Source organism: Peromyscus eremicus, chromosome 4 (assembly GCF_949786415.1).
Source record: "Peromyscus eremicus chromosome 4, PerEre_H2_v1, whole genome shotgun sequence".
In the NCBI taxonomy this organism is placed as follows: Eukaryota; Metazoa; Chordata; class Mammalia; order Rodentia; family Cricetidae; genus Peromyscus; species Peromyscus eremicus.
Genome location: NC_081419.1, coordinates 69842178 through 69856719, shown reverse-complemented (window position 1 = coordinate 69856719; position 14542 = coordinate 69842178).

Below are 14542 nucleotides of genomic sequence, written 5' to 3'. Positions count from 1 at the left end.
TGGGCTGCATGAGACTTTGCTGTTACACACACACACACACACACACACACACACACACACACACACACACCAAATATAGTTAGTGCATTATGACCTGGTATTATACGTTTTCAATCCCAACCTGTGCTACTTCTAGAATACAGATCCCCAGTTTTCTGCTCTAAGCCTCTGTGGCAGCCGTGAGGATGGATGCCTTTCAGAGTTCTTCCTGTGGGGCATGTAATTGACCAGAGGATGCTCTGCCTTTGAATCCCTTCACCTCCTTCGATGATGCTGACACTAGTGTGTCCAGGGCTAGTGATCTGAGGAGGTGTGAAGAGTTTGTAGCTGGGAATCTTGGGCCCCAGCGCGTGCTAATTCTCTGCGGTAGCTTTCATAGCCACAGTGCCTCTTCGGGGAACCTTCTGCATCTTGTCTCTCAGGATCTGTCACATGTCCCAGCTGGCAGCCACTCCAGTCTTTCCTAGGTCCCTCCCTGTTTCATCCACACAGGCACATCTTGACACTTAAAAAATGTAGTGTGTGTGTGTGTGTGTGTGTGTGTGTGTGTGTAGGCATGTGTATCAAGGTGTGCATGTGTAAGTCAGAGGACAACTTGCAGGAGCTGGTTTTTGTCCTCCTGCTGTGTGCTTCCTGGGGATTAAACTCAGGTTGTCTGGCTTGATGAGAAGTACCTTTACAGCTAAGCCACCATGCCAGCCTTCTCTTGACATAATTTCTTGTTGATACCTGCTTCTTGGATAGCCTGGGCTAGCAGACCCTTTCATTCACAACATCCATTGTGTTCCTAGTATTTCTAAATCTTCCCCTTGGCCCCCACTTGGCACAGGAAGGGTGGTGGACACCATTTTAGGGTGAACTTGGGGAAATGGCAATGATCACCATACTAAGATATATCGTGATAATCCATTGGGCTTGTTTGGGCTTCTGGGTAGGAATGAGAGTGTGTGGCCTGCGTATATGAGGGGGAGGAGGGGGAGGGGGAGGGGCTCCATGCATTGGGTCTCTGACCTATCTATACCCAAAACTACAGGAACCTAATGACTTCTTGCCCATTCACCCTTCCCCAGGCCACGTAACCAGTCCCCATGACCCACTTTCTTGTGTGGCCATAAGATTGTGAGTGAACCTCCTCTCACACTGCAGTCACGTTCTTTCCCTTTTCCACACATGGAGACACATAATAGCAGCAACCCTGTGGCAATGGAGCCAACAAGGACAGTGGCCTTGGAAATGGCCGAGAAACAAAGGGGGAAGAACCCCAGGTCTCCTAATGACCTGTGGAGCTAAACAACTGTCCTTATATCGGGAGGGATCACCACGGAGTTTTACATGTGACAATACATGCTACTGTCTTGTTTGAGCCATTGCGTCTTCATAGTTGGAACATCAGCCTTCCCTGAATGGAAATGTGTGCTGGCGGCAGGTGCTGCCAGCCTGGTCATTTTTTGCTGCACTCAGGGATGGCACACATTTGCCAACTGGGAAGTTGATGACTTGTTGGCAAAGCATTGGAGAAAAATCACTTCTATGACATCTGGGAGGCTGATCAAGTGCTAACAAAGCCAATGACAGGAAAGCTTGACCGGTAGTATGCATTCCTCCTGCTCTCTAGCAGATCCTTTCCAGAAAGGCAGGCAGTGTGTCTTTGTTAGGGTTTCCATTGCTGTGAAGACACCATGCCCACAGCAACTCTTGGAAAGGAAAATATTTAAGTGGGGGTGGCTCACTTACAGTTTCAGAGGTTCAGTCCATTATCCTCATGGTGGGGAGCATGGCGGCGTGCAGGCAGACATGGTGCTGGCTACATCTTGATCAGAAGGCAACAGGAAGTGGACAGTGACACTGAGCAAAACTTAAGCAAAAGAGACCTCAAAGCCTGTCCCCATGGTGACATACTTCCTTCAACAAGGCCACACCCACTTTAAAAGGCCACACTTCCCAGTAGTGCCACTGCCTATGAACTTATGGGGGGCAATTACACTCAAACTACCCACACAGTGTCTGGAAACATGGGTGCTTTTTAACCCACACACTAAGAATTCAGACTTAGTTGTTTAGCGCCTTTCTCAGAGGCCACCCAAGACATCCAACACAGGCTCAGACCTGAGACAGGGTTTAGATTAAGGCTGTTACCTTCAAATATACTGGTTTGGCACCACCCTAAGGTAGCCCAAATTACAAGAAGCCTGGGTGAGGGCAGGAAGCCAAGTTAGATAGCAGACTTCAGAACTCTACCAAAAGGCATTGTTGGGTGTGGTTGCTTAAAAACCTTGCAAACGTCAGAGGAATGTTCTTTTAAGATTGAAAACTTTTAAAACTTGTGCACACGTGTGTGCATGCACATACATACACAGGGGGCACACGTGCATATGCAGCCACACGCATGGAGATCCGAGGACAACTTTGGGTAATCAGCTCTCTCCTTCCACTGTGTCGAGGCAGGCATGCTCCTGTTCTGCCGTGCTGCGTGCCCTAGGCTAGCTGGCCCATGAGCTTCTGGACAGTATCCCTACCCTGCCCCTCCACCATCTCCCCTTAGGAATATTGGGATTATAGATGCTTGCCACTGCCTCTACCCCCCCCCACACACACACAAATATGAGCCTCAGGGATTGGACTCAGGTTATCAGCCTTACAGTGTGGGAAATACTTTTCCTACTGAGCCATTCCATTGACCCCAACTAGTTTTTATTGGTTCACTTTTGTTGTCCAAGAAGGAATAAAGGAATAAGAAGTGGTGAGTATGGTTGCCCACCCTCACCGACTCCTAAAGAGGCCAGGTCCTCTAACATTCTCTTTGCCGATGCTGTGGCCCCAGAAGATGACAGAGAAAGGAGAAAGTCTCAGAATGGAGTTGGCCACATGGGCGACAGTTTCTTTCTCAGAGCAGGAAGCAGCCAAGGTTGGTCTGTGGCTGTGCCAGTGACTCCTCTGGTTTCCTGTTATTCCCTTTTCCAAATGGGAATTTTTCCCGTGGCTTTATTATTCCGGTCCACTGCTGTAACTGGGGTGGGGTGGGAGATAGGGTTGGGGAGAGGGTGGCTGTTGGCATCTCTTGCACTTAATCTCTAGTGAACTGTGAGGGATCACTTGTGACTTCTCTGTTCCTGCTTCCAGGCTTGCCTCAAGTTTTCAGTCCCCCTGCCTCTACCTCTTCAGCTCATCTTCCCAGCGTGCGCCCCCACAATCAGAACTGAAGCAGCAGCCATGAAGGAACTCTGTGCTGACTTACTCCTTGAGGTTTCCTCGACCCGCTTTCTTATACCGCCTAGGGCTACAACCCTAGGACTGACACCACCCACAGTGGGCTGGGCCCTCCACGTCAATCATTATTTGATAAAATGCCTCACAGACTTGCCTATCAGCCATCTGATGCGAACATCTTCTCAGCTGAAGTTCTTTCTTCCCAGATGACCCTGGACTGTGTCAAATTGTCAAAGAAATAGTAATAACAACCAGAACAAGACTGTTATTAATTTCTTTTTCTTCAATTCCATTGGGACCTGATAATGTTTTCTATAACAACTATCTTCCTATAAAGTTGTTGAGATTATTTTCTGTGACCTGGTGAGAGGTCTATGGCCACAAGAAATATGGCATATTTATTATTTTTGTATACTACATCTGTCTAATAAATGGCATTATTAGTGTCCTCTGTATCTGTGACATGAACAAAGATATTTACCACCATTTTTTTGCATGAGAGGGATGCAGCCTCAAAGCAAGGGATGGTTTCGGAGTGCTCATTCATATGTGAGCCTATTATTCCAGCACTTTCAAAATAGCTGTCAGGAGAGAAGAAAGGGTGTGGCCAAGTAAGGATGCACAGAGATGACGTCGGCATAAAAGTTATGTGAGAAAGAGGCATGCGTGTGGCTACTTGCCCACAGAATGATGGGAAGACAGTGTGAGTGAATCCTAGAACAGTGTCCAGGCAATTGTTTTTCCCAACTATATTACAAAGTCTCTTAATTGTTCAGGTCCCCAAACAGCTTCTAAGGAAGACATACTTCCTGATATCTACTTCAGATGAGCAGGACAGACAAGGTAGAATCTTCCAGAGGGCAAAACCAGGGCAGCAGGGCCCCCCACCATTCCTGCTGTATCCTGGGTGTCATTCATGTATTCCTCCCCTTCAGAATGGGAGTATTTATCATGATTTTCCTTTCCCCGTCCACCCTTGTCTACTTGGCAAGTGAGTGGGGCATGCAAATTGTCTTTCAGTTCATAGGTCCTTGTGGTATTTTGGTTGTAATTGGTTATAGCTAGAGTTTTCCTGCCTGGCCCATGGTCAGGGCAAATCTCTCTCACCCGCCAGTCCCACAGCCACTCAAACCCGATCAAGTAAACACAGAGACTTATATTAGTTACAAACTGTATGGCCGTGGCAGGCTTCTTGCTAACTGTTCTTATATCTTAAATTAATCCATTTCCATTAATCTATACCTTGCCACATGGCTCGTGGCTTACCGGGATCTTCCCATGCGGCTTGTCATGGTGGTGGCTGGCAGTGTCTCTCTCTCAGCCTTCCACTTCCCAGAATTCTTCTCCTTGTCCCGCCTATACTTCCTGCCTAGCCAATGGCCAATCAGTGATTTATTTACTGACCAATCAGCAACACACTTGACATACAGACCATCCCACAGCAATTGGTCATCATAATCTCACAGGGAGTGGCACTATTAGGAGGTGAGGCTTTGTTGGAGTGGGTGTGGCTTTGTTGGAGGAAGTGTGTCACTGTGAGGGAGGGCTTTGAGTTTCCTATGCTCAGGATACCGCCCAGTGTGTCAGTTGACTTCCTGGTTGTGCAAGATGTAGGACTCTCAGCTACTTCTCCAGCACCATGTCTGCCTGCATGCTGCCATGCTCCCTGCCATGATGATAATGGACCGAACCTCTGAAACTGTAAGCGAGCCACCCAATCAAATGTTTTTCCTTTATAAGAGTTGTCGTGGTCATGGTGTCTCTTCACAGCAATAGAAAACCTAATTAAGACGGCCATCATTCTTTTTGTTGTTGTTTTAGAATTGAAAAGAAATGTTTTTTCATGCAGTAGATTCTGATCATAGTGTCTCCTCCCAGATCCTCCCCACCTCCCCACCCATCTAACTCCATGACTTCTTTCTCTTTCTGTTTAAAAAACAGGCCAATAAAAACAAACAAACCATAATAAAACAAAGAAATAAGTCATCATTCTTATGAAGAACCGTAGCTGAACCTATGGAAAGCTCTGCACCTAACTCTTTGGGTGAACTTTGGTTTGCCCTCCATACGGAAGGGTGATATGTGCCCTATTTGTGGGAGAATAAACTTGCCCAGATAAGCAGTGGCCAAGGCAGAGGCTGTGGTGGACACTGGTAGTGGGCTCCTAAACTCTTTTCCATTCTTTTTCTGAGTCATTAAGTTAAGCTGCACCCAGCCCACCCTAGCCCACCACAAATTTTCTGCAGTAGAACATATATGCAAATAATAATTGCCACATTGGATCCAGGCTCATGATAACTGACATGTAGCCTATATATTAGTCGGGGTTCTCTAGAGTCATAGAATTTATAGACTGAATCTCTCTCTCTCTCTCTCTCTCTCCACACACACACACACACACACACACACACACACACACACACGCACGCGCGCGCGCACACACACACACACACACACACACACACACACACACACACACACGGGAATTTATTGGAATGACTTACAGGCTATAGTCCAACAATGGCTAGCTGACTAGCTGTGAATGGAAAGTCCAAGCATCCAGTAGTTGCTCAGTCTCCAAGGCTGGGTGTCTCAGCTGGTCTTCTGTACATGCTGGAATCCTGAAGAAGTCGGCTCCAATGCCTGTGAAGGAATGGATATGCTGGCAAGTCCAGGGCAAGCAGGTGAAGAACGAACAATCCCTCCTTCTTCTGTGGTCCTTATATAGACTTCCAGCAGAAGGTGTGGCCCAGATTAAAGGTGTGTCTTCCTGCCTCAAATTCTGGATTAAAGGCATGTCTCACCTCACCTCAAGGTCCAGATCAAAAGCCTATATCTTCCAGCCTCAAGATCCAGATCACAAGTGTGCCCTCCACTTCTGGATTGTAGTACATTCCAGATGTAGTCAAGTTGACAACCAAGAATAGCCATCACACAGGCCCATGATCTCCTCCACCAAAATAGCAACAGACTACATTGGTAACTTGGTGGCTGCTCATCCTCTTCCTCCTTTCTCCACCCTTCTTCCCCTCCCCCTTTTCCTGCTTGTTTCAGTCTCTGTCCTATTCTGTAAAGAGACAGCAAGACCAAGGCAACTAAAAGATAGGGATTTAATCTGGAGCTCATGGCCACAGAGGGTTAGAGTCTACGAGCATCATGGCAGGAAGCATGACAACATGCAGGCAGGCAGGGTGCTGGGCCAGTAACTGAGAGCTTATACCTGATCCACATGGGAGAGATCAAAAGAGAGAAGGAGAAGGGGAGGGTAGGAGAGGGGGGGGGACTGGGAATGGTGTGAGCTTTTGAACCCTCAAAGCCCAACCCAGTGACACCCCTCCTCCAACAAGGTCGTACACACCTCCTAATCTTTCCCAAACAGTTCCATCAACTGGTGACCAAACATTCACGTACATGAGCCTATGGGGCCCATTCTCATTCAAATCGCCATTCTTCTCCTTCCTCCTCTTCCCCTTCCCTATCTAACTGCCCTTTCTCTTTCTTCTTCACACATATATCCCCATTTCTCTTTCTTCTTAGTTAAAAAAAAAAAAAGAGAGAAAGAAAGAAAGATAGGGTCTCATTCCGTATTCCAGGCTGCCTGGAACTCATGCTACTCCTGCCTCATATCCTGAGTGCTAGGATTACAGGCATGCACCACCAAGCCTAGCCAGATTTAAACTGGCTTTACCAAGCCACAGCCTGGAAGGAATATGGGTCCCTGAACTACTGAGTGAGATACGCTTCGTGCTCTTCCAGGCTCTTTTAGGATAAAGATGAAGGTTTTTCACTGTGGCAGAGGTCTCTTGCCCTGCAGAATTGCCCTGGAGGCACACAAACTTTGCTTTTCTCTCCACATGACCCGGCAGGAAAGAGGTGGATACTAGTGTGCTGCTGACCTCTATGCATTGCTGAAATTAATGCTGAGTGGGATAACTTGGTTATCTATGGCACAACTATTAGTTTTAGCTATATTTGCATGTAATTTGGATGGCACTCTGAAATATTACATAGCTCCCTGTCATCGTGCTTAATGCTCTTTAGCCTGGATTGCATTTGTTCACTAATAAAATCCTGGCATCCTAATTATTCTTCTCTGTCTGGTATGACTTTGCTCATCCTCTTAGTTTTCAGTCTCTAAGTGTACTGGGGTGTGGCTTGAGCCAGTGTGGTTTACCTTCATTTGTGGGATTTGAGAGTGAGACTCTGTGTCACAAAACTAAAACAAAACAAATCTGGATTTAATCTGAAAATATGTTTTAAAAAAACCAACCTAATTGTATACTGATAACAAGTAAAGATATTGAATTAACAATTGAAAAAGTCTCAGCGAAGAAGAGTCAAGGACCAGACTGCTTCAGTGAAAATTCTACCAAACATGTGAAGAACAAGTTGTATCTTTTCCCCAAAAATATAGAATGCCAGAGAACATGTCTCAACTTATGTCAGGAGGTCAGCAAAACCCTGATAGCAAAGCCAAACCACCATGAGAAAACTGTAGGTCAACATCTACATACAAAAACCATCAACAAATACATGCAAACCAGACTCAATGACGTGCTGAATGGATTACATGGCACAACCAGTCAGAATGTGCGAAAGTGATTTAATATAAAACAAAGCAACCAGTGTATTACACTCCAGCAACAGAGCAGAGTGGTGGGAAAAAATCACCCAGACCTCTCAATTCATCCAGAAAGATCACTTAACTGAATCTGTCACCTGGTGTCAGCAAAACAAAACAAAGCATTGGACAAAGTAAGAATGGAAAGAAACTGCCTCAAGGACCTTTATCAAAACCCCACATCTAATATCAAAGTTAGGAGCCATCAAAAGCCTCCTGGTGTGACCAGGAGGAACAATGCACTGGGCCTTCTAGCTAGAACCATTAGGCATAAACATAAATTAAAACCATCCAGCTTGGAAAGGCAACAGTTAAAAAAAAAAATTCACAGATGACAGGCTTCCCTGTGTAGAAAACACTCAAGAAACAACAACAAAACTACAAACTAATGAGCCATTTGGAAAACCTGCAAGATGAGCCACATCCCCAAATTGGGTGTATTTCTACACACTAGCAAAGAACAATCTGAAAACAAACAAGAAAAGAATCTAACTTAGGATAGCACCAACAAGCATCAAATAGGCTCTTCTGTCTCTCTGCTCTCTGTGTACAGATGCAATGTGATCTCTGCTTCCTGCTGCCCCCACCCCCACCCATGATGGACTCTATCCCTCTGGAACTGTAAGCCCAAATAAACCTTTCTTCCTTGGGTAGATTTTGGTTATAGTATTTTACTATAGAAAAAATTTAAAAGGCATAGGATACTTAGGAATAAATTTACTAGGGAGCCATAACTATAAATCGCTGAACACTGTAAAACATGGCTGAAAGAAATTAAAGACAACTAAGTGGAAAGATATTCCTTCCATGCTCATTAGTTAGAAAAGTTAATATTGTTAACATCTAATATTCTCACATTGACCTGTAGGTTTAATGCACCTCTATAAGCATTCTAATGCCTGCCCACAAATGGAAAATCTAGTTCTATGATTCATGTAAATTCTAAGGAGCATTGAGTAGACAGAATCATCTTGAAAAATAATCAAGTTGGAAGACACACTTCTCAAGTTCAAAACTTACTGAAAAGCTACAGAAATCTAACCAGAGTGGTAGTAGAATAAACATAATGAAGCAGAACTGAGGGTCCAAAACCAAAATCAGTCAGTGGCCAGCTGTTTCACCAAAGTGCCAAGGCCATTGGATGGGTGTGAAGGTTCATTTTGGCTTGTCAACCTGACAGGACTTAGAATCACCATGGAAATAATTCTGGGCGTGTATGTGAGGGATTTTCTAAACTAGGTTAACTGAAGTGGACAGACTCCTAAGTGGGCAGGACCGTCCCATGGGCTGGGATCCTGGGCCGGATAAGGAGAGAGTGAGTCCTGTAGCTTTCATGGCTCTCTGTGTCTTGATTACAGATGAAATTTGACAAGCTGCCTCAAGCTCCCACCACCATGACTCCCTGCCGTGATGCACCTTTGAACTGTGAGCTAGAATAAATCCTTCCCTTCTTCATGCAGCTTTTGACGGGCATTTCATTGTAGCAACAAGACAGTAACTAATACAACCGGCAAATGGTGGTTTGTTTTCACCAAATGGTGCTGGAACAACCAGATACCCACAAACCAAAGACTGACAGTGGGCCCTTGCTTCATGGCATGTACAAAACCTACCTCAAAATGGGTCAAAAATTCAATATATAAGAGCTAAAATAATAAAACACTTAGAAGAATATAGGAGCAAGTCTTTGTGGCCTAATGGTTTCTCACATGTAATGCCAGATGCACAAACAGTTAAAGAAAACAATGTACAAGTCATATTTCATCAACATTAAAATCTTTCTGCTAGGCCTGGTGACATGTATCTATAATACCAGCATCGGAGAGGTTGTGGCAGGAACATGACGAGTTCAGGACAGCCTAGGTTGCAAGGCAGGTCCTTGGCTTAAACATTAAAAACTTTCATATATTCAAGATTCCACCAAGAAAATAAATAGGCTACAATGAGATAGCACAGTGAGTATAAAGGTTCTTGCCACTAAGCCTGATGACTTGAGTTCCATCTTTGCGACCTACATGGTAGAAGGAGAGAACTGATTTGCACAGCTACACACACACTGACCTACACACACACACACACACACACACACACACACACACACACACACACTCTAAATGAATGAATGAATGAATGAATGAGCCAGGCAGTGGTGGTACACTGTTGTGGAATATTAATTTAAGATGTCTTACATTCATTTATGCTGTGGAATATTTGTTTATTGATGCAAAGATGTGTTGCATTCTTTTATGTTTCATTTGTTTAACTCTGTGAAGCTGTGATACTTTGCCCATCTGAAATACCTGATTGGTCTAATAAAGAGCTAAACAGCCAGTAGCTAGGCAGGAGAGAGGAATAGGCAGGGCTGGCATGCAGAGAGAATAAATGGAACGAGAAAAGGAGGAGAGGAGGATGCCAGGGGCCAGCCACCCAGCCACACAACCAGACAGGAAATATAAGAAGGAAAGAAAAGGTATACAGAAATAGAAAAAGGCAAAAGCCCAGAGGCAAAAGGTAGGTGGGATAATTTAAGAAAAGCTGGCTAGAAATAAGCCAAGCTAAGGCTGGGTATTCATAAGAAAGAATAAGTCTCTGTGTGATTATTTGGGAGCTGAGTGGCAGGCCCTCCAAAGAGCAAAGATTTAAAAAACAAAACAACAACAACAAAAAAAACAACAACTACTACATCACACACCTTTAATCCCAGCACTTGGGAGGCAGAGACAGGCAGATCTCTGTGAGTTTGAGGCCAGCCTGGTCTACAGAGCTAGTTCAGGACAGGTACCAAAACTACACGGAGAAACCCTGTCTTGAAAAACCGAAAGAGAGAGAGAGAGAGAGAGAGAGAGAGAGAGAGAGAGAGAGAGAGAGAAGGGAGGGAAGGGAGGAAAGAAGGAAGGAAGGAAGGAAGGAAGGAAGGAAGAAAGAAAGAAAGAAAAAGAAAAAGAAAAAGAAAAGAAGACAAGTAGACAATCCACAGAATTGAAAAGATACATTTCTGAGTCATATATCCAAAGAGGTATTGTGTCCAGAATACTTAGGAAACTCTTACAACTCTACAGCAAAAAGCAATCCTAGTAAAAGTGGGCAAAGGGGGCTGAAGAGATGGCTCAGCAGTTAAGAGCACTGGCTGCTTGGTTCCCAGCGTCCACACCAGGGTTCTCAACCATCTGTAACTCTAGTCCCAGGGAATCCAGCTCCCTCTTCTGGCCTCCAAGGGTACTGCACATACCTGGCATATAGACATGTAGGAAAAATACCCATACACACAATATTTCTTTTAATAGTTAAAGAAAAAATAAAGGACTCAAACAGTCATTATCCAAAGAAGACATACAATAGTTAAAGACATCCTGGGAGTCTTGTGCCTCCGGTCAGCATTGACTGTTGGGGAGACCAGCCTGATTATTATCCCTTTTATGAGTCACTTGATTTTTTTGGCTTGGCTGGTCAAAGGATATTTTTTTTCGCCCTTTAAGCCTGGTAATTTTATTAGAAGAGTCTTGGAATTGGCTGTTCTAGGTCAAAGTCCCTGGCACACAGAGTGCCTTTCAGGTAGATTTGTATCTTTGGTTTCAAGAATGTCTCTTTCCACTCTATTTTAAGTATTGCATTCCATTGTTTGGCTTTTATTCTTTAGGAATTCTAATTATGTATATGCTGGCTCTCTTTTGTCCTTTTTTTCCTGTGTGTGTGTGTGTGTGATTTTCGCTGGAATGAAAAACAACCACTGTCTTCACTCTGCCCCATTGTGTTTCCTTCTCTGTTTCCAGCCTGTTACCATCGCTTCGCTGTGGCTAAACGCCTCTTCCCGCTGCGGCCCAGCACCACTGTTCTTTATCTGTCCTCACATCTCTTCCACCAACCCCCCCTCCCCCCCACACACCTCAGGCACCTCCCTGCATTGGCTTGCTCTCCTCAACTGTGCTTCATGGCCCTCCCTCACAGAAGCAATTGTCTTCTTAAGACCATTTTTTTTTTTTTCACTGAACACTATTTGGTTGGAATTTCCATCTAATCTATGGTTACAATTTTTTTTTTCTGGCCAGTGTTTTCCATCTGGTAAGCTCAGTGGCCTTTCCCACCCATTTTCTTTAGTGTCTTTGCCTTTAGTCTATGCTAATTCACTTAAGAAATTTAAAAGCCTGTAAGTTGTGTGTTCACGGTTCCCTAGTTGTAGGAAACTCAGGTGTGTGCACCAGGTGTGTGCAGTACCCATGAAGAACAGAAGAGGGAGTTGAATCCTCTGGGACTAGAGTTGCAGATGGTTGTGAACCCCCTATGTGGGTGCTGGCAATTGAACTCAGGTCCTCTGCAAGAGCAGCCAGTGTGTTCTGGGATCTGTTGCCAAGGGATATTGTTCTCTGTGCCCTTATGGTCTTGACCTACCTTCCAAAGTAAGTTTTTTCCATACCTCCCTGGTGCTCACCAATCTGTAGTGTCTCATTGTAATGAGTCTTTTTCTGTCCTGCCAGCCAACTCCCAAATAGTGATGTGGAGACTTCTTATTAATTTAAAGGCTAGGCCTATAGCTTAGGCTAGTTCCTAACTAGCTCTTATAACTTAAATTAACCCATTTCTACTAATCTATGTGCTGCCACATAGCTCACAGCTGTTACCTCTCCTCCTGCATGTCTTGCTTGTTCTTCATCTCCTGGCATCTCTACTGCATGCCTAGATTCTTCTTCTTACTTTCTGTCTCCTGCCCAGAAGTCCCACCTATACCTCCTGCCTAGCTATTGGCCGCTCAGCTCTTTATTAAGCCAATCACAGTAATATATCTTCATGTGGTGTACAAATAACCCACAATATCTCATAACAAAAGGATCTGGATTATTATTTTACAGCAGGGATTATCAACCTTGGGAAACTTTATCCTCAAGGATTTGTGGCAATATACAGTCATTTTTTGTTTACTGCAGTTTGGACTAGGGGCTCACACTGCTGGTCTCTAGTAGGTAGAACGTATTTGTATTAGTTGCTTTTCTCATTGCTATAACAAAATACCTGGCAAAGACAGTTTGAGGAAGGGGGAGGGCTTGTCTGGGAGGGGATGGAGTCCATCAATGTGGAGATGGCATGGTAGTGGGACTATGAGGCAGCTGGCTGTGTCACCTATGGTCAGGGAACAGGAGTGTTGGTGCTCAGCTTGCTTTCTCCTTTGTCCCTTTTTATTTGATCCAAGGCCCCAGCCCGTGAGATGGTGCCACCCACATTCAGGGTGGGTTTTCCTCTCTGCAAATGCCCTCATAGACGTATTCAGAGATGTGTCTCCCAGGTGACTCCAAATCCAGTCAAGCTGACCGTGGGAATACACTTCATACATCTATCCCGATAAACCACCTACAGGACAAAAAAACCCACCCCTACTCCCTGGAACCACAGAGATCAAAACAGCCATAGTGCCAGTGCCAAAGCTGCTGGTAAGCTCGCTCCCAGCCACAGGGCAGGCCTATTTGCTGGAGGGCTTTTGTCTGTGTGTTTTTGTTTTAATTGGACCTTCCTGGGCTAGCTTGCTTCAATCCCCACCCTTCACTCTCTGCCCCAAATAATTATCTGTGTGAATAATAACTTTCATGTCTTTTCTGTGAGATCTTGTTTGTTCCAGTCTTTCTGCGTTTGAGCCTCTGGCTTCTAGAACAGAACTTGCCTTGTCATTCTGTTTACCTTTGTGTATTTTGATCTTCCAGGAAATGAGGAGGGAATTAGCTTCTAGCTCCTTCCACATGCTTACCAAAACCTCTGGAGGGCTGTTTAAACCTAAGACTTCAGATGGTTCCATTTAACCAAGGAATGTGGACGGAGACTGCAAAATCACTGAGAGCCACCAGGGTTAGGAAGTCCAGAGAATGGCTTTTACCTCAGCTCCAAATTGAGATCTCCGTGGAGAGTTCAGTGGGGCCGCTGCACGGAGGTGGGTTGCACTTTAGTATGTCCCTATGCTGGCAGTGGAGATCACTAGAGACCCAGCTTTGTGTCGGGGCTGGAAACTTCTGTCAGTGCCCAAGGGCTCTGGCTGTTGGCTGCTGTGTCCCCATCTCCACAAAAAAACAAAGTTAGTCCACGAGACGCAAAGCTAAGGTTCACATTGTGTAGCTGACATCCTCAGGACTGTAAGTGTATAAACTGAGGGTTTAGGCATCAGATGTATAAAGAGGGGCCATGACTGTTCTAAGGTATGGTTGAGGGGAAGGCTTTTTATTGTAGATATGAGGGAGAGTACAGCCAGAGGCACCTGGAAGAGTCCAGAGCAGGGAGAGAAAATAGTAGACTGAAGAGGGCCAGCAGACTGGATGGGCCATGGAAGGGGAGGTGGGGCGAGAGCAAGAGAGGAAGACAGAGGAGTGTGAGCAAAGGAGACCAAGAGGAGCCAAGAGAGGAAGATAAAAAAGAGAGGGGACCAAGACAGCTAAAATGTCAGGGTTATAAGGCCTGAGAAGCTTGGAGAAGGGAGGCCCATGAACCGGAGAAGTTTAGGGTGGGAGGCAGGGTGAGAAGAGCTGAGAGGAGCCACTGGGAGTTGATACTGAGGAATCCTGGCAGCCAGCATCCGCATCTGCTTTGGTATTCTAATAGACACCACAGATAACCATTTGTCCGGGTTTCTTTTGGACCTGACAGTAGATCCCCCATCACCACCACCTCTTTGGGTTTCTGCTTTCATTTAGCTTTTGGCGTTTGTTTGGGAGTGTTCCATAGTCACTGGTTAATTTTGTA